General features: G+C 46.0%; 1 protein-coding gene across 1 annotated transcript in view; it reads right to left on the bottom strand.

Moving 5' to 3' along the window:
• Window positions 1-26810, bottom strand: part of PCSK5 (proprotein convertase subtilisin/kexin type 5) — a 457705-nt gene that overhangs the window by 369836 nt on the left and 61059 nt on the right.

The raw sequence follows: 26810 nt of genomic DNA, 5'->3' as shown, positions 1-26810 counted from the left end.
CAGACAGAAAATGAAGGGGTGTGATAGTTCTAGTAAGACTTTCTGTAGAAAAACCAGTGTCAGACTGCATTTGGCCCACGGGCCACAGTTTTTGTGACCCTTGCCTTACACGACACATCAACTGTTTTTTTTTTTTTTTTTTTAATTTTTTTTTCAAACGTTATTTATTTTGGGGACAGAGAGAGACAGAGCATGAACGGGGGAGGGGCAGAGAGGGAGGGAGACACAGAATCGGAAACAGGCTCCAGGCTCCGAGCCACCAGCCCAGAGCCCGACGCGGGGCTCGAACTCACGGACCGCGAGATCGTGACCTGGCTGAAGTCGGACGCTTAACCGACTGCGCCACCCAGGCGCCCCGACACATCAAATGTTTTTAATGCTCTGGGATTGCATGGCAAATTTCAACATTACCCTGGGATCAAATCCTCTAGGATCACAATTTTTTTTTTCTTTTAAAGAAATGGCTTCCTACAACATAGCGGAGTAGAAACAGCAATATTCGGGGAATCAGAAAACCAAAGCCCTAGACGGGTCTCTGGCACACAATTAGAGAAATCGCTCAATTTCCTGAGCCAGAGAGGCTCCGTGCCAGCTCACATTCAAACTCCCCACACTTGGGAAAGTCTTAAATATTTAGCCACAACGTTTGCTTCAACAAGGCAACTGAGAACTTTTGAGTTGAATACAGTATGGTAACCTAAATGGAAGAACTACATTATGGAGGTGTTTTTTTAAATGTTTGTTTAGTTTTTGAGGGAGACAGAGAGAGACAGAGAGAGACAGAGTGCAAGCGAGGGAGGAGCACAGACAGCAGGAGACACAGAAGCCAAAGCAGGCTCCAGGCTCTGAGCCATCAGCACAGAGCCCGACGCGGGACTTGAACCCACGAACCACGAGATCACGACCTGAGCTGAAGTCAGGTGCTTCACCAACTGCGCCACCCAGGGGTCGCATGGGGGTGTTATTTAAAACAGGTAATCATTATGGCAACATAAAAATAAACAATTTCCCTTGTTTTTTTTAATTTTTATTTAAAAAAATTTTTTTTAACATGTATTTATTTTTGAGACAGAGAGAGACAGAGCATGAACGGGGGAGAGGCAGAGAGAGAGGGAGACACAGAATCGGAAGCAAGCTCCAGGCTCCGAGCCATCAGCCCAGAGCCCGACGCGCGGCTCGAACTCCCGGACCGCGAGATCGTGACCTGAGCCGAAGGACGCTCAACCGACTGCGCCACCCAGGCGCCCCAACAATTTCCCTTTTGAATGGTGCATCTCAAATGCATTATCAGCCCGGGTGGCCTTCTACAATTTGTTCCTAAATTCTCCTTTGTTTGATCTCCCCTGGCCATAGCTTATTTAGCCATAATACTCCAAAATGTTCTGTTCTACCATTTATCCCTTCTCTCCACAAAGGGATTAAAAATTGAGGGGAGGGAGACTTTGTGGTGCACTAGTGATTCCGTTTGCACCCATTCAGTAAAGATTTCAAAACCACTTTTGCCTACTTGATTAAAGATCTCTGGAGGAGATACTAAGGTACTGGTTACCAGGCTCAAGGTGCACGGTTATAAACAAGGTACGAAGGCCAATAGCCAAACTAATAAATTTCTATGATTCTCCCACTGAGAAAATCTATTCAACGAGGCTATTGGTATGTAAGATGATTCGAATAGTGAATTCCTAACAAGGAGACAGAATTACACAGCCTCCTAAATAAATATAAAATCCACTTATGACAAGCATCCCAGCTAAGCATCATACGTGTGCCTTCTCCGACCGGTAATTTAGGCAAAATGATCAGTCCAGGAAAAAAAGCTAATACGTGAAAAATAATATTCTCCAAAAGGAAAGGTTTTCCTGTTCCTGTTTCAATTCATGTAGACTAAGGGGGCCCTCTGGCACTGGAACATTCTACTCCCACACACATCCCCAACATCATACCTTGTACACTGGACAGAAGAGATTGTGTGCATTTCTTTAAACTTTAAAGAAACAGTTGTCTTTAAACAACGGTTGTCAGGGATGCTAACAGGGATCTTGTTTTGTCTTTGACTCAAGAGACTGCTCTTTAGAAGTCACATCGAAACTAACGCGGCGTTAAAAATGTGTGTACTTTTTTTTTTTTTTTTAACGAAGAGGGTAATTTTTAAGCGGCTGGATTTTGAACAATACAGGGAAAAAATCGATCTCTTTCTCAATCAAAGTAGAGCAGCCAGCATGGGCGTGCGTGCACTGTTTCTATTTCCAGGAAACATTTTAATCTCTTCGTTTCAAACAATCTTTCTAAGGAATGAGTCTCATTCACCCACTTGTTCATTCAAAAAGCATTAAGTGTCTCTTCTGCACCAGACGCTGTGCTGGGAATATAAAGATGGGTAAAAATAGTCTTTGGCTTTGAAGGACTTACATTTTACCAAGAAATAGTTAGCAAGCATTCCACAGTTTTCCACTTCATAAAAATGTAGTCATCTCCATGAATGACATCTAGCACTCTGTTAATCAGGCCATTTGTGAAAAATTTGATTATGCAAATTATATCCGCCATCCTTTTTCTTACCGCCCAAGTCACATCGCAGCAAGACTAGATCAGTATACATGCGTATGCTAGGGGAAAGAAGGCCGCAGATCCGTTTAGATGGAACTCTCTCTGGGGCGCCTGGGTGGCTCAGTCGGTTGGGCGTCCGACTTCGGCTCAGGTCATGATCTCACGGTCCGTGAGTTCGAGCCCCGCGTCAGGCTCTGGGCTGACGGCTCAGAGCCTGGAGCCCGTTTCCGATTCTGTGTCTCCCTCTCTCTCTGCCCCTCCCCCGTTCATGCTCTGTCTCTCTCTGTCTCAAAAATAAATAAACGTTAAAAAAAAAAATTTAGATGGAACTCTCTCCAAACGAACCCTCCATCGGCAGTGGTCTTTCCTAACAGAACCTCCATAAATTCTCAGTTGCCACCTGTAGGTGTCCATAAACCAGAAGGGGTCAGATCCCCCAGCGTGGTCGCAAATAGAATGCCAGAGATCAGAACAAGTCTGTTCGGGGGGGGCGGGTATCACTGTTTCTACAATGACGCTGGGAGTGTGCACTTGCCCTAAATGCACAAACACGAATGGACAAATGTGAGGAAACCAAGTGCCAGCCATGTTCCTAGATGAACTACAGGCACTAAAATAGAACCACGCATCTTACCAGACAGCATCTCTTCTGTAATTTTACCAAACAAAAGTGCTTAGTTATAGGGCGCGGTGGCTAGAAGGTGACACGGCGAGTTGGCATCGAGATGGGGCTTTAAGTCACTGTCTGATCACAGGGCTGACATAGTCAAGAAAAGTACAGTGGGTTGTTTTTTTTTTAGCGTCAGATGCCATGTATTTTGTCTCCGTATCTAGGAGTATGAGGATATAGCCCTACATTTTTTGGAAAGTGGGAAGAACACCTCTTGGATCAGAAGACTTCTATGACTGGAAAGACCATATTTCTATTTTTAAACCATTATCCATATGTCTGCCCTTAAGCCCTTTAAGAAAAAGCTCAGAGGTAATGCATTACACAGACTGCACTTTTTGCCAAGAAGCCTCAATGCACAGAAAAGATACTTCGAAATTCATTTTCATAAAACTATGGTCAGCCCAGGAAACAAGGAAAACCCTGTGCTCTCCCTCACTGGTGTAACTTCTGAAAGCTCGATTTCTTATATTAAGGAACTACAGTTCATCCAGACTGTAAAAGCCACAGGACCTTTGAGATCATCAGTGTATCCTCCATGAACTTCAACATACGTGCGCTCCAGGTTATAAGGACAGTCCCTTCCTCCAGCCACAGACCTCGTCTCCCTATATGGTCCAAGTGGATCTAGGCATCCACTGCTTCAGCATCGTTGCCGAAAGATGTTCTCTTTCATCAGATTTTACTTGCCAAGCAAAGCACGTTCAGTGATAATTCTGGGCAATCCCCCTGCCCAACATCTCAGCTGAAATCCTGTCTCATTAGTTTGAAATTTAACAACTTTCTGAAATAGGATAAAAAAAAAAGAAGCTATGTGAATCTACGTGATGTGACTTTTATATCAATATTAATCAAAAGCTATGATATCACAAGAAAGATAAATACTGCAAGGCATCACTTATATGTGGACTCAAAAAAAAAAAAAAAAAAACAACCCAGACTTGTAGAAACAGCGGAAAAACGGTTGCCAGAGGCTGAGGGGTAAGGGACATAGGGCGGGTTAGTAAAAGGGTACAAACATTCAACTGTAAGATGAACAAGGCCTCAGGATCTAATGTATGACCGAAGATTGAATGTAATGGTAGTTGATAACACTGTATCATACAACAGAAATTCGCTAAAAAAGTAGAACTTAAGTGTTCTTACCAAAAAACATGGATATGTATACATATATATGGTGATGAATATGTTAATTAACTCGATGGAGGGAATCGTTACATTTTACCTATAGATGATCATATAATCACTACAACGTATACTTTATTTTTGTTTCACTATATACACAGTTTATTGTCAAGTTAGCTAACATACAATGTATACAGCGTGCTCTTGGTTTTGGGGGTAGACCCCACGATTCATCGCTTACGTACAACTATAATGTACATTTCAAATATCGTACACTTTTGGGGCGCCTGGGTGGCTCAGTTGGTTAAGCGTCTGACTCTTGATCTCGGCTCAGGTCATGAACTCACATTTCATGGGTTTGAGCCGCACATTGGGCTCTGCATTGACAGCACAGAGCCTGCTGGGGATACTCTCTCTCCCTCTCTCTCTCTCTGCCCCTTCCCTGCTTACTCACTCTCTCAAAGTAAATAAATAAACTTAAAATGAATGAATAAATAAATAAATAAATATATTAGAATTTTATATGTTGATTATGCCTCCATGAAGATGAAATTTAAAAAGGTGTCTCATTCAGGGCGCCTGGGTGGCTCGGTCAGTTAAGCATCTGACGTCAGCTCAGGTCATGATCTCTGCCGTTTGCGAGTTCAAGCCCCGCATCTGGCTCTGTGCTGCCAGCTCAGAGCCTGGAGCCTGCTTTGGATTCTGTGTCTTCCTCACCCACTGCCCCTCATCTGCTTGTGCTCTCTCTCCCTCTCTCAAAAAGAAATAAACACACACACAAATAATAAATACATAAATAAATAAATAAATAAATAAAATATATTAAAACTAAGGATTGAACTATATACCGGGAGCAAACGTCTACAGATTTCCATGGAATGGAATGGAAAGTCAAGAAGTCAACCCTAAATATATAAGAATATAGTATATGTTAAGGGTGCCATTCTAAGTCATGTGGGGAAAACCAGATTACTTTGTAAGTGAAATCAGTCTAACATCTTACATCAGGATAATTTCAACTGAACGATATTAAATGTAAAATTAAACAAATGCAACCACCAACGTATCCTGAGAAATACAGGAGATTTAAAAAAATAATCTTAGAGTGGAAGATGCTTAAGTATGATGCAAATCAAAAAGGGAATTTAGAAAAAGTGACACATTTAACATAGTAAAAAATAAATTTGGCATGACCAAAAAAAAAAAAAAAACCCTTCAAAAGCAAGGCAGAAGACAAACAGGGAGTTTCCAGCTCCTACCAGGGACAAAAGGCTATTTCCCTAATATACAAAAAGTTTCTCCAATCAATAAGAGAAAAATTCAGCAGGAAAACAGGCAAGGACAGGAGTACAGTAATCCTGAAAAGATAAATCGAGTTTTTAAACACATAAAAATATGTCTAGCCTCATGCAGATAAAGACAAAAGTAAATGAAAAATGACACCAAGATATCACTTTTTCCCCTTTCAGAGATAAACAACGTGAAGATTGGTAACATCCAATGACTAGGGAGGTCATGATACAACTCATTCTCCTATCACAATGATGGGAACGTAAACCTGTCCAACTCGATGGAGCATAAGTGGACAATATCTACGAGAATTCGACAAGAAGTAATTCCGCTTTTAGGAATTTATCCTACATCTTTACACATGTAAAGATGCAAGGGGGCTATTTACTGAAGCACTGTAAGTAATAATTGCCAGCTGTAAACAACCTGGATGTGTACGGAGAGAGATTACTAAACGATGACATATCAATACGATGAAGTACAACACAACCATAAAAGAGAATGTAACAGATTCTATTAGGTAAAATAGAGAACAATCTCCATGATCCAGCTTAAAGTGAAACGAAGGAGAGAGAGAGAGAGAGAGAGAGAGAGAGAGAGAGAGAGAGAAAGAAGAAAGAAAGAAAGAAAGAAAAAGAAAGGACAGTCTATGAAGAGTACTATAATTGTTGCCTTTATCTGAAGTGATTACACAGAAAACTCTTTGATGAACACTGGTTGCTTCCTGGGATATAAATGATTGGGATACAGACGTAGTGGGGAGACCCTTACTGCGTGCCCTTCAACTTTGTTACCTTTTGTACTACATGAATATGTTACTTATACCAACAATTTATAAAAAAATTTTTTTAACGTTTATTTATTTTTGAGACAGAGAGAGAGAACAAATGGGGGAGGGGCAGAGAGAGAGGGAGACACAGAATCTGAAACAGGCTCCAGGCTCTGAGCTGTCAGCACAGAGCCTGACGCGGGGCTCAAACTCATGGACCGCGAGATCGTGACTCGGGCTGAAGTCGGACGCTTAACCGACTGAGCCACCCAGGCACCCCTACCAACAATTTAAAATTTCTTTCAATTTAATAGGTTCCATTGGTTGATTACTATCATATAATCCAGTGATTTCAAATGTGACTGCCTGCATAAGTCACAACATGCGTTTTTTTTTTTTTTTTTTAAGAAATGCGAAAAACAGTATACAAAAAGCATCTCGGGTGGCTTTATAGTATGTTTTAACGTGAAAAGTATTTTTTTAAAAAGGTGGATAAATAGCAAATAGAAGTGACTGGAATGTGGGAAACTTGGTTAATAATGTTGGATTTGCCACCAGCCATCGGTGTGACCTTGCAAAATCTTCATGGACACTTTTATATGAACAATGAGACAGGGCAGACAAAATATGCCCTCTCATCTCCTTCTAGCTTTGAGATTTTATCTGTATATTCTATTTTCTGATTTGACTGGGAATAAAACGCTTGTGCTACGTGCCATAGAGGTGAATAGGCGCTCTAGTTGATAAATGATCTTAAGTCATTCCGTGAAGAAGGGAGATTAATATTTAGAAAGGAGTGTAGTGAATTATATTATTCCTTTCATGATCTGAGGAAGCAGTTGCCAGGAAAGAAAATACGTGGCATTCCATATTTCGTATCCTTTTTTGGGTACCGTCAACAAAATAGTGGGGAAATAAAAGCACGTAGAGAATTCTCCCCTCCTTTTTCTTCTCTGACTTTGAAAACAAAACATGCAGAGCTGCCTTGATTTAAAAAAAAAAAAAGTGTTAGTTAAGTGCATCACGGCTACGTGCTTGTTCATTGTGGAAAAGAAGGGTGGATAAAGACAATATCGTGCTGGCAAGCTGCTCTCAGGCCCCAAAATCTGAAGCCGACATATCCCCAAAGTTCTAGAACTTTCTAGAGTATCTAGAACTCTGAGCCACAAAACAGAGTTAACCGGTGAATCAAATAATCTCATAAAAGTATGTGTTCTGAGGAGGGTATTCTAGTCTTGAAACCTTACTCCAGTTAGTAACTCAACTGGTCATTAGTGAGTTACTCAATGTTGACATTGTTTTTTGATTGGAGTCACGCTTTAAAAAGAACGAGTCCGGGGCGCCTGGGTGGCTCAGTCGGTTAAGCGTCCGACTTCGACTCAGGTCACGATCTCGCGGTCCGTGAGTTCGAGCCCCGCGTCGGGCTCTGGGCTGATGGCTCGGAGCCTGGAGCCTGCTTCCGATTCTGTGTCTCCCTCTCTCTCTGCCCCTCCCCCGTTCATGCTCTGTCTCTCTCTGTCTCAAAAATAAACATAAAACGTTAAAAAAAAATTAAAAAGAACGAGTCCAGTTGTTTGAAGTCTGCGTATTCCAGAGAGCTACTTGTGAACAAGATAAGCATTACTGCTTATCTGATGGAGGGATGTCACTCGATGTGCTAGGGACAGGCACTTGGAATCCTCTTTAATGACTGCCAACATCAAAGGCTTATATTAGAGAATCATCTAGTCGGGAATATGAGGAACCACACCATTTCTGGAAGGTCACTGATAAGGAAATAAATACCTTACGTGCACTCAGAACAGTGTAATCGAAGACAATACAGGCCCAAGTTAAAAAGTTTAAGTGCCGAAACATTTTACGATTAGTCGGCTTTCTCCCACGGAACCAAACTCCTAGAAGTGTGCCACGATTTAATCCCATGCTCCTTTGTTTGGTGGAAAACTCATGGTATTATTGGTCCAACTGCATTACTTACTTTCAAAGAATTAAAGTCCTATTTCTTGGGGCGCCTGGGTGGCTCGGGCGCTTAAGCGTCCGACTTCGGCTCAGGTCACGATCTCACGGTCCGTGAGTTCGAGCCCCGCGTCAGGCTCTGTGCTGACAGCTCGGGGCCTGGACCCTGTTTCAGATTCTGTGTCTCCCTCTCTCCCTGCCCCTCCCCTGTTCATGCTCTGCCTCTCTCTGTCTCAAAAATAAAATAAACGTTAGAAAAATAAATAAATAAAAAATAAAAAAAAATAAAGTCCTATTTCTCACCTTAAACTATTCCACTGTTATTCTAACTTCTAAATGTTTAATTTCCTAACTTGCTCTCCGTTTTTTTTTTTTCCTCCTCACTTCTGAGAAGATGATGTGTGAACAGGAAATACACACAGTTGCATCTAATTAAAGCAGTAAAATTTACGCCCCACCCTCAAGGGCCTTGCGTTCATTTGTCTCTCCAGTCTCAAAATACTATATAAAGTACGACTACGAGGCAGGCACTGTTCTGGATGCTGCAGAATGGCATCGAACAAAATAACCAATTTCCCACCTCACCTTCAGGCACTTTCCATTCCAGCTGAAGATGCACCATAAGCATGCAAGTAAATAAAAGATTGTGTACCATTTTCTCATGGTGCAAAAAATAAATAACACAAGGTAATGGAGATTTTGACAGAGGGGGCTATTCTAGGTAAGGTGGTCAAGAAAGGCCTCTTTGACAGAATTCTGAATAATAAGGACCCAGCCATATAAATGACTCAGAAGAAAATACTATAGGCAACGTGAGTCGTTAATACAAAAATCCCTAGGGTGACCAGAAGTCTGTACTTTTGTCTACAGCTCGTCCATAGGCCACAGATGTCTATGGTAATCTGGTCAACTAGTTCTGGGCTTGTCGGTGGCAAAAATATGATCTCGAAGAAAACACACGTTCAAGGTGGGCATGTCCCCAAGGCCCCACCAGTTTCTCAGCTGATGGGAACAGACTCAGCTGAAAGAAGGCTAAACAAGGCCCTCAGCAGGGGACCCTCTCGCCTAGATCTAGGGACTAGTTAGTTCCTATAAACTTGTCCAGTAAGGTGCTCTGACGCAGATTCTGACCGTTCAACCGTTACATCAAAACCCCCAAGTTCAATGTAATCTAAACACCAGAGAAATTATTAAATGCTTTCTGGGATAGAAAGGGTCCCAAGCACAAAGCAGTCAAGCATAAGGGAAGGGTAAAGGCATAAAACGTGGAACCTACTGCTCTATAGATCTACAGAGATGGGATCGTTTCCCCCACCTCACCCAGTCTAAGTCTCAGAAGCAACAAAATCAGTGTTCACAATTAATGTGGATAAACGCAGAAGAATTAAGGAACTGTCGACATGGGTCGAGAACCTGGAACGGGACGGCAGATACCGGCAATCAGTTCAGAACCGGCAAGGACCAAAGGCTAAATAAAGTCGATGGGTCCCACGGTGCTAGTGATACATTCTCCCAGTGACAAAGAGCATCGCCAACACTTTAATGGTCAAGGACTCATCCACAGTCAAAGCACACCGCAGACCAAGTGCGATTTTAAGAGCAGTCATGGAGGGAGAAATATAAAGATCAAGGAAAGGACTGGAAACCAACTACCTCAAAGGTAAGTAAGAAAAGGTGGCAAACTGATAAAAAAAAAATGCTAGGACATCGTTCCTTAAAGAAAACTTGTTTTTAAGCATTTCAATGAAGGCTTTGCCCATCCCGGCCACTAGTAATAATACCCATTAGCAACAGTTTCTTCCGGACTTTCAATGACAATATATTATTTTTGCTTTATCTTGTCTTTCTAGGAAAGCTCATCTTAGCAGATTTCAGGTTAATTTTCCCATTGATGGGTCACTCTCTAAACATTCTTAAAATCCCTTGAAGGCAAGATACGTATTTCATATTTGTCTCAAAGGTAATGCATTTGTTTCTTGAGACAAGTCGAATTTGTTCTTTCGGGCGGGGGGAGAAAGCTTCCTATTCCTACTCATGCCAAAATGTTTTCCAATGGGTAAAACAGAATTCAATTTCTGTTAAAAAAAAAAAAAAGTGTGTGTGCACGCACATGTGCACAGATGCACCCAGCACATGGGATGCGGTTATTAAAACGAAAAACTGGTCATGTGAATTCATTAGAATCCTTGGTGAACGGCAAGATTATTTCCAAAGAATCTTGCCTATTCTAACTTGGATTTCAGTTTTTTTCTATTTTAAACTTTAGGATAATTAATTTAAGCAATGAGAGGAAACTTGAAAACGATTTTGATTGCTTGGAAGTTTGAAAAGGAAATAGAATTCTGAAGTATCTAAAATTAATCCTACATGTCTAAATGCCACCCAGGGTTAAAGTCACACTTTTGATTAAATGCAATCTTAATTCAGGGATTAAACTCGAGCAGCACATAATTCCCTCCAGCTTCACTCTGGGATCAAGATTATCACTGCACTAAAAATACAGTGGCATGACTTCATTCTATATGTGTTTGTTTTTTTGAATAATCTTCCTCTAAGCAATTCGAAAGCCAGGGCAACGGAATAAAATCTATTCAACATGTAAAGTAAGTTACATCTCATTCTGCCTTAGTAAAGTTTGAGACGTCTGAAAGAATGCCATTTTATCTTAAAACTAAGTGTTAATCACTCGATGGATTTTGGTTCTCTTTGACCAGTCCTGCAACCCTGTGTATCAATCGTTCAAGATATTCCCAGACCCGTACTTGCAAAAATTGGATGCCCTTGCATAGCAAGTGGATACAAAGACGAGCATTATTTTGTAGAGAGGGGAGAAATTGTTCAATTCAGCTGAGATTAATATGAAAAGGGGCAAATGCTGGCAAAGGAAAGGGCGTCATTCTCATTATTTCTCCACGCAGAGGACATGGGGTGATCTGCTAAATCTCAAAAGTATGTCAGCTTCTTGCCTCTTCATTCCATGGCTCACAAACAACGATCGTGAAAGTTATATTCACACGGGGGGGAAATACTCTCCCCCAGTGACTAATTCGGCTCCAGTGCACATACGGTCTTATTCTCCTTGCTATTTCAATGTAAATAACAACAGCATTTGCTTCTCAATTTCCATGGGCCCTACTGCTCCAATTTTGATCACAGTGAAAAAAAATCTGAGGGGGTGGGAGGGGGAGTCCATAACTTCAGAACTGGACACGTAAAGTTTTAATATCCTCAATTTAATCCTTTTTTTTCCAACGTGAGGCATTCTCAATATTCCGGTAGCTTCTGATATTTAACCTCTCTCTTTTAAATCTCGTCATTGTCAAGATTTCAAATCTCAGAGATCAAGAAACTATCGATTATGATGCTGGTGAGCTCTATAGAGCTATGAGTCAAATGTAGGGGGTGGATTAGAAGTCAAGGTTTTGGGGCACGTGGGTGGCTCCGTCGGTTAAGCGTCTGACTCTTCATTTTGGCTCAGGTCATGATCTCGCAGTTCGTGAGATCAAGCCCTGAGCTGGACTCCAAGCTGAGCTTGGAGCCTGCTTGGGATTCTCTCTCTCTCCCTCTCTCTTTCTGCCCCTCCCCTGCCCACGCACACGCGCACACACTCTGTCGCTCTCTCTCAAAATAAATAAATAACCCGCCCCCCCCCCCAAAAAAAGAGTCAATGTGTTTTCTTCCTCCTGCTGCTAGGAGATAAATATGCAATTTTAGGAGCAAATGCATCAAGTGTGCATAAGCACTCTACATTCTCGAGGTTCATCTAAATGGTTCATGTGAAATGAGCTCGAACATCCGTAAGTCAGTAAATGTGCAAAGTCACCGGTGGGGAGAATAAAGACCCCCCCCTGCCCCCGCCATGGTGGGGTCCCAGAGAGCAGAGAGATAGGAGAAAGGTCAACCTTCAAAACGGGTCTCTGACTTGGGTTTCTATTATATTCCTTTTTTTTTCCCCGGAACTCTAACCTTCTAGTTGGCAGGGAGGGCAGGGGTGTTTTGCAACGAAAACACTGGAATTGTGGCAGCTCTTAAACACCATCATCACCCTCTGAAATATTTAGCAAACAGCTACTTTGGTCAGGGTGGGGGAGAAGCATGCCTTTGAGCCTCAGGGAAAAATACGGTCCAAAAATCCCTGGGCCAGACGGGAAAGGGATTGGCATCTTCTCACCTCGATCCAGTTGCCTGAAGCAAACCGAATGTTTTCTCAATCTCGGGCCTGCTCCCTCACCTCGGAAACCACGGATGAGGCTTCCAGCAAGGTGGTGCTTGACAAAACCCGCAGGTCAGCGCGCAGAAACGTCTGGAGCTGGACCCGATGGATGAGGGCACCGGCCGCAGCGGCCGCCTGCCCCCCTCGAGGGCGAGGCGGAGCCCGCTCCCAGCTCCTTGGCGGCCCGCATGTCACAGCAGACGGGTGCCAAGTCACTCCACCGGGCCTCCGGCTCCCTGAACTCGTAATTCATACCCACCACAGTCAATTACAGGAGCCCCGGGGCCGAGGCTTGAGGAAGGAGGGAGAAAACACGTTTTCATCACTGTCATCAACCCTGACACATTTTCAGCGTGAAGACCCGGGAGCTGCAAGTCTGTCCCATCAAGCTGCCTTCTTTCCTGCTGTGTGTTCTGGACGGCCCAGCGGCCACCCCCTCCCCAACCCCCCCCCCCCCCCCCCCCAGTCTGTTGTGTCGAGTTCATGGGAATCTGATGCATTTACTGCTCCCGCGGGCAATTCGCAGCAATTCTCTCTAGGCACCACCCCCTCCTCCAGGGGGTTCCACTCTGGCACACTGGGGCTGGCAGCCGGCCTGGACCACGGTCCCAGAAACCCTACCGAGTCTCGGCCACTTGAGGAAGGGCCGTCAAAACCATGGCACCTGCGAAGCACACTTCCCAGGGACGTCGTTCGGCAGGACGCTTAGCAGCGCGGTGTCCAGGTGAGGGAAGGCACAGGATGACAAGGGACACGAAGGGCTAGCGTTTGAGGATTACGCCTGGATTTCGTGGCGGTCCCGCAGTGGGGGTGAGGGCAGCCTCTAGGACTTTCTCCCGCCCCCACAAGCAGCCTCGTGGTGCCTTGCCCAGAGCAGGTACCTGGTACGGGTTTCCAGAAGGAATGGCTGAATTAACTACTCTTTCAGGAAAGTGACACTTGGGAATCCAGCCATTCTCCAGCCCCACACATGTAAGGGAAAGCAGAAAAGCCAGCTCTAGGAGAAAGGAAAGGGGAGGGAAATAATATTATGTCATTTTCAGATGGGAGCCTCTGGATTTAGGCTCAGGATAAACCAAGGAAGTGACTGTTTGCTGAGCTAAGGAAGAAATCACAGAGGGAACGCTGGTGGGTTTTTCCAGTGCTTTGATTTCCAACGGGTAGAGACATCCTTGGCCATAAGACTTGGGAAGCACGGCCATCTGTTTTTGTTTTTGTTTTTCATGCTCTGTACAAAATAAAATCTCCCTATTGTTTCTTTAATGCCCCCCAACCGTCCCGTGAAAAGATCATCCTTTTACTAGTGGGGAAACTGAGGCACAGGGAGACCAAGTCACAGGACAGCAGGGGACCTGAAGCCATCCTGATTAGGTAAATCCATGCCAACGTCTGTTTCTGCGGAGCACAGAGGTGCCCTTCTCAAATATCCTCTCGGCTGACGGGAACAGGTTGGGGGTCCCATCTTTTTTCTCCCCCCTCTGGGCCATCACAGCATTTCTAGGCCTGGAGCTTAGTCAAAGCTGATCTCATTGTTATAACTAGAAGCTTTACTGGGTGAAGGGCGAAGGAAGGAGGGAAGAGAGGACAGAAAATGGAATAATACTGAAGCTTTTATTGCTATGCAAGGAATTGTGCAGGGGTCTTCAATTATTCAGCTGGAAGCATTTTAAAATGGGTTCAGACACTCATTGAGTCTGCAAATGGCAAGAGAATTATCTGAGGAGTGAAACATAGAAATCTGATTCAGGAAGAGAAATTTTTTTTTTTTTTAGTTTATTTATTTATCGGGGGGGGGGGGAGGGGCAGAGAGCGAGGAAGAGAGAGAATCCCAAGCAGGCTACGTGCTGTCAGCATGAAGGCCGATGTGGGACTCGACCCTGAGAACAGTGAGACCATGACCTGCACAGAAATCAAGAACTCAGTGCTTAACCAACTGAGCCACCCAGGCGCCCCTAGGAAGAGAATTCTTAGGACAGCGATGACAGAAATCCTTTTTCCCTCAAGGGCACCTTCTGACTTGTAATTTAAGAGCATATAAAGCACAAGGCCTAAAACTTTCCCAAATAAAAAAACAAACAAACAAACAAATTAACTCGTTATGAGTAAAAGCCTTAAGTACCCAAGTGCTCCGAACTAAACTAAATGGACGAGATTAAAGAAGACATGACGTTTGCTGATTAAAAGTGGGGTTTCTAGAGTCCAAGGAGCCTGTGCTGGAGAATTCTCCCTCGTCCACTGAAAAAGCAGCCTAACCTGAGACGAGTTATCTACCCTCTGAACGTAAGATGGGGAAGGTTATTGAATGTGGAGAGTAAATGCGCGGATTCATGCCCGACACTTAGCACGGTTCTTGGCACAAGAATACCTACCGTGTAACCAGGGCGGTTTATCAGTGTGCACAATGATGCCCCCCCCCAAGGAGTGGACTTCTTTTGTTAGCTCAACAGCTACAAACTTCAATTTAGTCCCAGATGACCAGAGTGAGACACGGAAGGTGGAAGTTTTATAAAAGCACACTGGGACTAGAAGTCAGGAGATCTGTATTATCCAACCCTGTTACCTCTTTGATTTCCATTTCCCACCCTATCAGCTTAAAAGCTGAGTTCAGAGTAGTGATTTGACCCCAAGGCTTCAGAAAGTGGCCACCAAAGCCAACAGGGCCAAAGTAGGCCATGTCTCGAATAAAGTGCTCTGCTTCAAACCAGAGAAGAGACTCAAAAGATCTGAGATTCCATGTGGTTAGTAAAATTCTGTGGGATCTCTGAAGGTTTTAGACCTATGTTTTGTCTAGCATTCGGACGGTTTGCATTAACCTTCAAGAACTGGCATCCAGATCAGTAAAAATAATAATAATAATAATAATAATAATAATAATAATTCTAGCTGTTTTAAGATTTCCCACTGATGAGTTGATGAAGATAAACTGCCCAATAATAATAATAATAATAATAATAATTCTAGCTGTTTTAAGATTTTCCACTGATGAGTTGATGAAGATAAACTGCCCAATTATTTTGTTCTCAAGGAGTAATCAGCAGGAGCCTTGGGTTGAAGACTGGAACCAAGGCAAGCCATGTGGATGCCAGAATTCCACTGAAGGCAGCCATGATGTTTCCCATCCAAGTGGATTTCCAGACTCTTCGTAGAACAATTCTAAGGAACACAAAGGTCTTAGAGTTTTCCAAAGCCGTGTTCAAAACAGTAAGTAATGTACATAATGCTGTCTGTGGGAATGTAAATATTTAAATAAGCTCACTATAAAAAAAGGTCACAAAACGATTCCACGAACCATATCAAATGGCCCCTACCATTGACAAGAGAGCTGTTAAGTCTGCTGTGGGAAAGATCAGATCTGACCACGTTTCAGCATTTCCTTAGCCATATCCCCAACTGAGACACTCATTTTCTCCTATCCTTCTCACTGAGATCCTTAATCATCCTGTTGGGGTTTCTATACAGTTTGGCCCTTGTTTCATTCATCTCCCAAGTACTTGCCGGGGGACCTAAGTAGGTAAATTCATCCCAGCACCTTCTGGGTGAGGGTGTCTTTCCTTCTACAGTACTTTCTGAGCACCCATGCCTATCTCTACCACAACTACAATTAAAAAGCATTTTAAGTATCTGCCAGGCTTCTCCACGAAAACACACATTCACAGAAGGAAGAGACCAAATTTTCCCTATCAGTGTCCTTGGCATTTGGCAGATTACTTGGCTGACAACGGATGTGTTACTGTGCTCGCTAAGTGAATTAACCTGCCTGTTAATAATACATGAAGACTATAGAGGACTTTGTAACAAACTTAGACTGGCGGCCAAGGCCACTTCCTGAGAACCGGTCTTGTTCCCGCGACTGCCTTCAACCCTTGTTTGATACAGGTCGCCTTTCCCAAACTTGCCAATCCACTTGATTTCGGCGCACCTTCGTTGAGCACCTATTAGGTGCCAGGCACCGGTGTTTTACGGGTCACTCCACCAACAAGCCTCTGACTTCCTGGAGCAAGGCAGACCATTTAGTTAATTGCTGGCAATTAACTGAAGGGCGGGGTCCGACCCTCCAGCGCCCACAGCCCACTGGGTGGACTTATTACAACACCAAGGAGCACGCGTCCTGGCAACAGAGGACTCCCCACCCCACCCCACCCCCCCCCCGCCCTTGGTCCCTTCTTGCTCCGAAATGTTCTATGTTACAACCTTTGGAAAGCTTCAGCTTGGCCCTACACTGTGCTGTGTGAAGTGGGTCAACAATACACAACCCAGGAATCCTAATCCTAAGGGAGTGCCGGTAAAAGTTGTACATCTCAAGCACATCACGGTTGCTTCGGGGCTCTGGCTAAAAACTGCCACCTTCCGTCTGTAGTAAGGCTCCAGAAGAAAATGGATTACCTCCTCCCCCTTGGAGTTTATCTGTTTACCGACGCTGACTGTGACCAGACTGAGAGCGTCAGAAGCCAGACGGCGGCAGAAGGAAGTTTTCCTTTATGGAAAAGACAGAACTTGCGGTGACGAATGGTTCCGCAGTATGTGTTGTATGGAAACAGGGCAGGCAAAAGTAGACGCCCCGAGCCTTTGTTGGAGGAGGTGACACCTACTAGGTAACCCTGCCTGACTGGACCAGCCTCATTATCAGTCACCTCATCCTGTTGTGACACAACGTGCGAGGTACACAACGGGTATTTCGCAGAAAATCGCTCCTTTCCGACGCCCCCAACAGGCTTGGGCAACATCGTCTTATGTTCACTGACAGATCGTGACAACACGCCGCCTTGAATTGTGTTGAAACGTGACTCTGTCTACAGCAAGAAAAGGGAGTTTCGATCCCACAAGGTTGGGATGGTGGGTTGCTCTGTTTCTAGATGGCATACCCAGGAAATATACCCTGTCTTACGTAGGCATGTGGGCTCCTGGGTGGCTCAGTCAGTGAAGTGCCTGACTCTTGATGTGGGCTCAGATCATGATCTCACGGTTTGGGAGATTAAGCCTCGAGTCGGGCTCTTTGCAGAGAGCACACAGCCTGCTTGGGATTCTCTCTCTTCCTGTAGGCCCCTTCCACACTTGTACATGCTGGCTCTTTCTCAAAATAAATAAACAAACCTTAAGCGGGCATTTAAAAACCAGCATCGAGGCGAGTGCTACAAGTAAAGACCATGATGTCATTTTTTTCACCGCTGAGCCACCCCGCCCCTTTCGGAACACAATTACATCGTGAGACTTTTCGTTTCCCATTCATCACTGAAAGCAATCCCCAACAGACATCGTGGCCACTTCCCAGTTGTAAACAACGTGCTGAGACTGACTTCTCGGCACACCTCTGGAAAGATCTCTCCTTTCTCTGCCATACCTCCAAGGTGAGGAAGCCATAGCCCTTTGCCGTCCTGCCTCGGCACTGGCTGATCCGCACCCAGAGCATTAGCCCTGGAGTAAGTAACTTCTAGTTGTACTGGCTGATACGAGGGCTGAGGGCCCAGAGCAGCCGGCACGGCCTCGTAAGGCGAACCCTTTGGAGAGGAGGGACGAGCTCCTTGTTTCTACACTTCTCATGCATCCCCTGCTGCCTCTAAGGTGCCCTCACTGGCCCACATGCTGGATTCTGCTTCCTAACTACAAACCACATCACCGTTGGGAATCCACGGCCATCGGGTAGCAGTTGGGCAGCTCAGGATTATTGTTCTTCCCACGAAGTCCCTCCTTTTCTGGGATGGGGGACTTAAAAAGAGCAAACAGCTAGCTTTCTACATCAATAGTTTTTGCTTCATACACCTAAGAAAGGGGGAAATAGCCTTACCAAGAAAAAGTCACCCACAAGCACGTGACAAAGGTCAAAGGTGCACTTCCGGTGTCCTACCACAGATTCTTTGCTGTTTGGGCAGGGATCTTCAAGATTATCTAGCTCGACCCTTTCATTGTACAAATGCGGAATTTGAATCCGAGTGAGGTTACACTTTATTTGTGCTAAGAAAGGCCTTCCTCCTCTTAGGCCTGCCCTTTGGCCACCATGACACATTCTAACATTTGACGCTTGGCTTTTAGTGTAATTGAACCAATCTGGGTGAGGACACCCTCCCCTCCCCAATGTGAGCAAGAAGAAACAAAGGGGCTACTTAGAACAAACTTGTAGCTTTCTATAATTTGACAATACACTGCTGATTTGGAATATGGGCCTACAAGGAAATAGCCTTGTTACCCACAGCCGGCAGATAGGCAGTGCGGACTTAATTAACATGTGAAGCCGAAACGAACCATGAATTAATAACGGCATCCATCAAACTGAAATTCTACTGTTATTAGTCACGCATCGGTATTTGTGGGCTTTGTTCCCTCAGTCGTTTGTAAACACGCACACACCTAGTAACCATCAAATATCAAGGACAAACAACCTCGGTGCGAGAGAAGCCCAGATTCCAGGCTCAGCGAAGCGGCCAGTCTTTGGTGGGGTAGGGCTGACCACCCCACAACTCACTCCCCTGTCGGCCTTTTTTTCTACCCCCCCCCCAAACTGTGTTCTAAGCACAAGTGTTATTTCCTTGCTTTTATCACAAGACGTGTGTAAAACATTCAAGGACACGGAGATAATGTCAGGAAGAGTGCCTTGAGAACACTCTCGATCCCATCCAACACATCAGCCAAGCAATAAACGGTCATGGTCTTGAGGTAAAAATATCAAGAAAAATAAGGGCGCCCGGATGGCTCAGTCGGCTGAGCATCGGACTTCGGCTCAGGTCATGATCTCACAGCTCGTGAGTTCGAGCCCCACGCTGGGCTCTGTGCCGACAGCTCAGAGCCTGGAGCCTGCTTCAGATTCTGCGTCTCCCTCTCTTTCTGCCCCTCCTCCACTCATGCTCTCTCTCTCTCTCTCTCTCTCTCTCTCTCTCAAAAATAAACATTAAAAGTTTTTTTAATATCAAGAAAAATAAAAACATTACAAGAAACTCTCAGAACGCCCAACCTGTTGGTATTCTTGCCAGAGGACTTTCATCCTGTTACGATGTGACCTACCTAGGCACGGAATTTAGAGTTTGTCTGGTCTCCTGGCCCACGTCCTCCTCCTAACCCACGCACGGTTGAGTGTGCTCTCTAGATGCGGGAGAACAACGCAACCTCCAGGGTCCACAGATTTGCTAAGAACCACAACGTCAGCCCCGGGCACGCTACCGATATAACCTCTGACCCTCTCCAGAAAAGGAAAGGTTGGATGCCATATCCATTTCTCAGACTGAGAAACTGAGATTCAAAAGGCTACGCAAAGTGTCCAAGGTCACTCACGAGGGGACGAGAGCTGGCACGCACACCTACTCGTAAGCCCATGCTTTTCCACTACGTTCTACACGACCGTTGAATTATTCTTCAACCCAAAGTAAAAACGAACTCAAGCAAATGCTCCTAACACTGGCCGCCTCTCCCTTGCCTGGCACAAAGTCTGCACCTCGTTAAGTTGGCTAAGATCTGATGCTTAAGAGCGACATGTCAAGACGCTCTGTATAGCAGACATGGTCAACGAAATGATTCAGGTAAAGATGCCCCTCTACAGCTCCTCTTCCATGTTGCTTATTCTAAACACGAAAGCTCCTTAGATTTTCACCGTAAATTGTTGGAGCTAGAAATCTGAGAGTCATTTCAGAGGAAAGCTGTGATCTCCGTGGGTTTGCCAAAGTCTGCAGCCCAGAAGAGCCAAGACTATGTTATTTTTGTCCCCCCAGAGTGGTGTTAGCAGAGTGATCTCTCGATTGGGTCGGATAAAGATTCCCCAAACGCTAACCTGGGAGCCGTGACCTAGTCCGATCCTTTAGCTTTGCTTTTAGATGGTCATTTTTATTAAAAAAGAGAAAGGTAAATAATAAGAACGGTGCGGATGCTAATAGCCGCATTTTATCAGGGACCTTCTGTAAGACAGGGTATATAAATCCTGTTGTGTAATCCCCGTGACGGCCCTAGGAGGCGGACTGGCAGCGTGCAAACGAGGAAACTGGGACTCAGAAAGGTTTAGTTCTTTGCCCGTGTTCCCCCAGCTAGTAATCGGCAGAGGAGGATTCAGACCACACCTGCCCCCAGAACCCACTCAGTCAACCATTACACATGCTGTTTCTTATGAAGTGAGACGGGACCAGCACTGGATGCCAAAAGGCCCGTTCAGGACTCTGCTGTCACTCATCACTTTTGTTGGTCCCCTTTTAGTCTCAGCCAGCCTCAGGGGTGATGTCTTACCAGCTCCCTGACCCCCGCTGATAGGGCCACTCTCTACAGATGGGGCAAATTATGTGTGCCCATCACAAATGCTGGTTCTCAGTCCACTTCCAAATGTCCGCTGAGATCCCCTGGGGCAGAGCACGATGCATTACGTAGCCCAGGGCATCCCGTCCCTTTCCAAAGGGAGGCGGCACGGAGGTGCCAGGCGCACACCCCAGGGCCACGGTTTAAACCTGCTCTGCATTCTGCTATGAATACCCAGCCGTCCAAACGGAAAGTGCTTTGACTCCTATGGAAGAGTCGCGCTGTCGCGTTCCTAGCCCTGAACATCCAGCAGGTTCCTCCAGGAAGAGGAATCTGCCAACGGACTCTCGCCCCATGCGCTGGCCGACTGCCTGGCCCCCGGCCCAGCTGGATCAGAGCCTTGCCAGGCCTGGTCGCGAGCCAGTAGCTCTGTCTACATCCTCCTTTTGACCCGGGAGCTCAAGGAGTCTTTCAAAACGAGCTAAGGGAAGCACAGGGAGCACCACCCCTCGGCTCCCAGATCAGAGACCCCTTCTACGATCTCTCTCGGCTCTCCCTCATCCCTCCAGAATCAACTGTCACTTTATCTAGGACCACCCCCTCCTGCCACCAACCATACTCTCTAAACGTGGCCTCCCTCCCCACCCGGTGCTCCAGCACCCCCCCTCCCCAGGCATAACTGGTTCCCAGGACTTACCACAATCTGATCTCATGCTGACTATTTATGTGTATCCATTTATTGTCATCCTCCCACAGGAACCCCGTGCTCTGCCAGGGCAGTAACCTCCCGGCCTCCGTGCCTATCGTTTGTGGTGAGCGCAGCCAGGAGGCACTGTGGGCCATCAGGGCCCGAACCAGTGCTATCCAATAAAAAGAGAACGCAAGCCACGTGTTGCTGATCTCAAATCCACCAGTGGCCACATTAAGGATGCAAAACGAAACAGGTGGCATAAATTTCAATAATATTCTTTAGCCCGGTACATCCAAACTGTAGCCGTTTCATCACGTGAGCAGTACAGGCATTATTAAACTTTTTGAATTTTTAAAAAATTTTTAACGTTTATTTATTTTTGAAGGAGAGAGGGAGAGCGACAGAGCACGAGCAGGGGAGGGGCAGACAGAGAGGGAGACGCAGGATCTGAAGCAGGCTCCAGGCTCCCAGCTGTCAGCAGAGAGCCTGATGTCGGGCTCGAACTCACGAGCTGTGAGATCGCGACCTGAGCCAGAGTCGGACGCCCAACCGACCGAGCCACCCAAGTGCCCCGCGATACAGAATGAGATATTTTATGTTCTGTTTTTTGGTTCGAAGTCTTTGACATCAAGTATGTGTTTCACACAACACATCTCAACTTGGGAGACAACATTTTCATCGGCAATACGTGATCTTTATTTAGATTCCATAAAACTGACCCGTGAAATAGACTCACATATCCAAGCTGTATCAAACACACGTAAACGTTTCCTGATAACTGAGTCAAGAGTAAGTTTTCAAATTTAACGTTAACAAGTAAAATTAAAACTTCGGTTCCGCAGACATACAAGCCCCGTGCCAAGGGCATAATGGCCACCTGTGGCTGGTGGCTGCCATTGGTGACTGATTGGTGGTCCTCATCCATGAGAGGCCTTAAATTCTTTGAACTTTCTCTGGGTCTTAAACCACTTTCCAGGAAGTCCACGCAGTCTCAGATCATTTCCGCGTACGGGTGCGCCAGCCTCTCTCTCTCTTGCCAGGAATGGGAGATAAGGCCACATAACAGGCCCTGGATGCAAGGGGGAGGCGTGGACTTCGGGCTCAGCTCAATCACAAAGCCTCATTTCAGCTCAGCGGCAACAAAAACTAGGCGAGTCAGGGACGATCCCAAGCCACACAGCAATTCTGTTTCATTAGCGGCTGCTGCCTGATGCAGCCCTTCGGCACTGAACCACTTCCCACTTTCCATCCTACTTGACCGTGGACATATTTCAGTTTCCCTTATGAGCTAGACAATGACTTGGGGGGCAGAGAGCCTTATCCATCACTGAGCAGGGAGACGAGAGGTCCCCGCCGGACCAGCACAATCGCGGTTCAAGCCCGGTGCGCTGGTATCGTCTGCAAAGTTCTGGACGATTCTTAGGCGTCCTGGAAGCTCCGAGAAGGAGCTCCTGGCAGGCGCTTGGGAAACAGCTGTTGGGTATTAATGGGCAGAGTCCTGAGAGCGCCTGACGCTCACCTTTGACCTTCTCTGAAACTGCAATTAGGGGGCGTAACACAGAAATGCAACCCTGTGATATGTAAAAAGCCTAAATTGGCCTATATGCTAACAAGATTCCACTTCCAGTCCTGGGTGTTTTAAATTTCCTTTTGCTCCTCCGTGGTCTTTCCTTAATCAGACCTTTCCCCGGTGATCACACGCCCTCTGTTTGCCCTGAATGTTAACATTAGTTTTTCCTCTGATACTTTCCCTCTATTGCCTTGCTTTCTTCTCTTTTTTTCTTTTTTCTTCTTTTCCGTTTCCTTTCAGTGATTAGCTGCCCACAGAGCTTTGGGAGGTCGCTCAGATTTTTCAATCCGACACAAGTCTGGTCTGTCGAGCTTCCCTGACCTCTGGTTGTTTCACACCAATCCCGTTCCTCCCTACGCTTTCATTTCCCCCAACTCGCTGGCTTGTTAGAATGTGACAATTGCTCTGATTGATTCTTCTGACCTGGTTTAAGAAATGTAAGCAAAACAAAGATTTGTCGGTTTTCGTTTGATTTTACAGGGGAAAAAGGACCCTAGCTCTAGCCTCTATAATTATCTCCTGCAGCGTCTTTCACTCTCCCGTCTTTGCCTTGTATGTAGTGGGTCATCTACACATCTGTCTTCCGCACCCACCAAAGGCAGGAGTTTGACCGTGGACTTTGTTGCTGGGCACGTGAGCCTGAATCCCGGATCCTCTACAAACCAGCTCTATGTGCAAAAGTGCTCATTTCAACCTATATGGAATGAGGATTATGACCCTCTTCTCCGAGGGCTTTGGAATGTTTCAATGAGTCAACACAGGACACAACCACGTCAGACCCATACTGAGTGCTCAGGAACAGACAGCTCTTGTCATTACTGTGAGTCCTTGACCTTTGTCTGCTCATTCTTACTCCTCCCCTGCATCTCGCCCAGGACCGAGCCCTGCACATACCCCAAGTGTCCAAGTAACAGTCTTTGACGCTGAATGTTTACGGCCGCAAACGACACCAACGGGAGCTGACTCTTACGAGGGTTCTTAAGTTTCACCTGGCAAATGTCTCAGTTTGTCCCCTGGTCACAACGTTGGCCCCAAGGGCAGCCACCACTGGAACGTGTACACCTGCCGGCCCCGGGGTACCAAACAAGACGTTAACCTGAGGCACAGATTCGAGCTCGTGAACCTCCCACGGGTAGTGGCCACAAGTTTGTGGCCCCTGAGGCTCATGCCTTTCCGCTGAATCAAGCCGTCTCCAGGCCGCACGATTCGTAAGATACGCACGGGTACTGAGCAGAATTTCTTCCAGCTGTTGTGTATAGTTTGTCTGGACGAACTAACCGCTGCTAAGTGTGCAGAGAAAAATGTCCCCATCAGCTAGGTTCATCTCCGTTCCCGAACCCCCTTGTACACCAACTGGGGCAGGAGCGAGGGGAGGGTGAGTCCTGAGCACGGCTGAGGCGGGCCTGGGTCAAAGCCTGACTTTATTCTGGGCCTCCTTCAGGAGGTCGGTGTGACCCAGGCATCACAGAAAGCAGAGTGGGCTTACCCCAATGTCGACCTCAGACTCGCCGTTGACGATGGGCTGCTTTTCACATTCTTCTTGAATGTACACGGCAGTTTTCAATCTCAAGACAAAGTTACCTAAGAGAAACGGTCATGCCATACAACCACCAGCAAGCGATTGTGACTCTGGATGTGTACGCTTGTTTCTAATAAGAGGCCAGATGATTAAAACAGAGATATTCTCTCTCTCCTTGCCTAACAGAAAACGTTGGTATCAATATTACCGTGTATTTCAATATGGTGTTTTAAATGCAAAAAAAATGAGATTTGTAAAAGTTAGAACGAGAAAACCAAAAGGCTAGACAGGTTAGAACCTCGGAGGCAGAGATCCACAAGACAGCTAATTAGCAGGATTCTAGAACCTACCGGAGCCACCATTTCCGCCTTCCACAGGGAGACGCAGGCCTGTTTCTCGGGAGACGCAGGCCTGTTTCTCGGGAGACAGTGGCCCAAATCCTAACACTCTATTCTTGTAGGAAGATAGGAGGAAGGGTCTTTCTTTCTCCCAGGGGACAGTTTCTGACCCTTTGGTACATCCACAAGTCATCAAGTGTGGGAAATTTAAGCTAGAGTCGCTAATTTGTTATTGTAACAACACTCCCTGGTGTTTATACAGCACGTTCCATTCTGTGACCTCCAAGAGCGTTCCGATCCTTTGCACTAAAACGGATGGCGAAACTAAGACACAGAAGACCACCAACACGGTCACCCTGGGGAGCCAAGAGCAGAAGCCACATCCCTTATCCCTCGGCCCACATCCTTCTGCCAGGACTGCCAAGATATGGCGTCCAACAAGACACCATAACCAGAAAAGGAAGGTGGCCCTCACTTAGCACGGGAGCTCGCATCTCGGAAAAGGTGGGGATCTAGGAAACCGCACGACACCCACACTCAACGTGACTTACAACCCGAGAAACAGGCCTCGGGCGAGTCTGTGGACAGCAGCCATTGGGGAAGATGCCAGTAGTTCGTGAGGTCCTCCCAGGAATTTCTCTGCCCCGAGTCTAAGTTGTCACCCCTAATATTTTATCCCCTAAGCTTCAATTTCTGCCAATTTGCAAACCCTCTGGGGAGAAATAATACTTAAGCCATTATTGGCCTGTTGCAACTTCTTGTGAATTACGGCTCTGAGAGTCCGTCTGAGAATCACTGACGAAGGGCATGCGAGCACGCGGAGAAGAGAAAGATGTTCAGATACGGGAGGGTGGGAAGACCAAGGAGACGCAGGCCACCAAGAAAAAAAAACCAACAACAACACCGCCTCTATGTTGTAATCCGGCCCAAGTTCCAAGGTACTTTGTTTTCCTTCCTAACCGATCTCCAGACAGCAGTGTTTTCCAGCCAGACTCCCAATATTTTTATGCAGTTTGCACCTTAAGCTATGCACAGCTCTTTCTATGGATCTCTGAGGTTTCACAGACGGTAAGCTTGAGTCACTCTGTTACGTCCGTGCGTCTAGAATTATTTCAAGGAAACCTCTGAAGGATACTGACATATTTTCAAACGAGTGATGAGATGTTGAAAGGCCACCCAGAGTGTGGACGGCGCCGGAAGACGATCCAGGAAGTGACCAGAGACACGTGGGCTTCGGGACGTACCTGGAACATGGTCTGGACTGCTTGCCTCGGTCACTAGTTTCCCGCCCGGGGCGGCAGGCAGCTTCCCTAAGCCCACGGCTCCTCTCTGACTTCTCCGGAAAGCGAGGGCAATGACACCCACAGCCCCACAGCTCTCAGGAGGATGAAAGCAGGTAAGACGGTGGGGAACTTATGAAAAGGGCCGAGCCAGGTTAAAAGGAAAGGGTTCATGCTGAGAATCGCTAAGTAAGCCACGGCCGGCACCGTAGGTTAACCAGGGGGAACACGCACAGACATCCTTGATCATACTGCGATCGATGATGACTATTTTGTAAATGCAGTTGGACTCCCTCTTTATCCACGGTTCTGCTTTCCCCGGTTTCAGTTACCTGCCGGTCACCTGCAGTCACCTGTGGTCCGGGAGCAGATGATCCTCCTTCGGACACAAGGTCAGCAGCAGCCTGATGCGACATCACAGTGCCTACGTCCTTCGCCTCCTTCCTCTCATCACTTAGGCCTCTTACCATCTCACATCAACACAGGAAGGGTGAGTGTGGTACAACAAGATATTTTGAGAGAGACAGAGACCACATTCATACATTTTTTATTATCATATATCGCTAGAATGGTCCTATGTTATTATGAGTTATTGTTAATCTCTTCCTGCACCTAATTTATAAGTTACACTTTATCA

Source organism: Prionailurus bengalensis, chromosome D4 (genome assembly GCF_016509475.1).
Source record: "Prionailurus bengalensis isolate Pbe53 chromosome D4, Fcat_Pben_1.1_paternal_pri, whole genome shotgun sequence".
NCBI lineage: Eukaryota > Metazoa > Chordata > Mammalia > Carnivora > Felidae > Prionailurus > Prionailurus bengalensis.
Note: the sequence above shows the minus strand (reverse complement) of the source record. Positions and strands in the feature narration are given on the sequence as shown.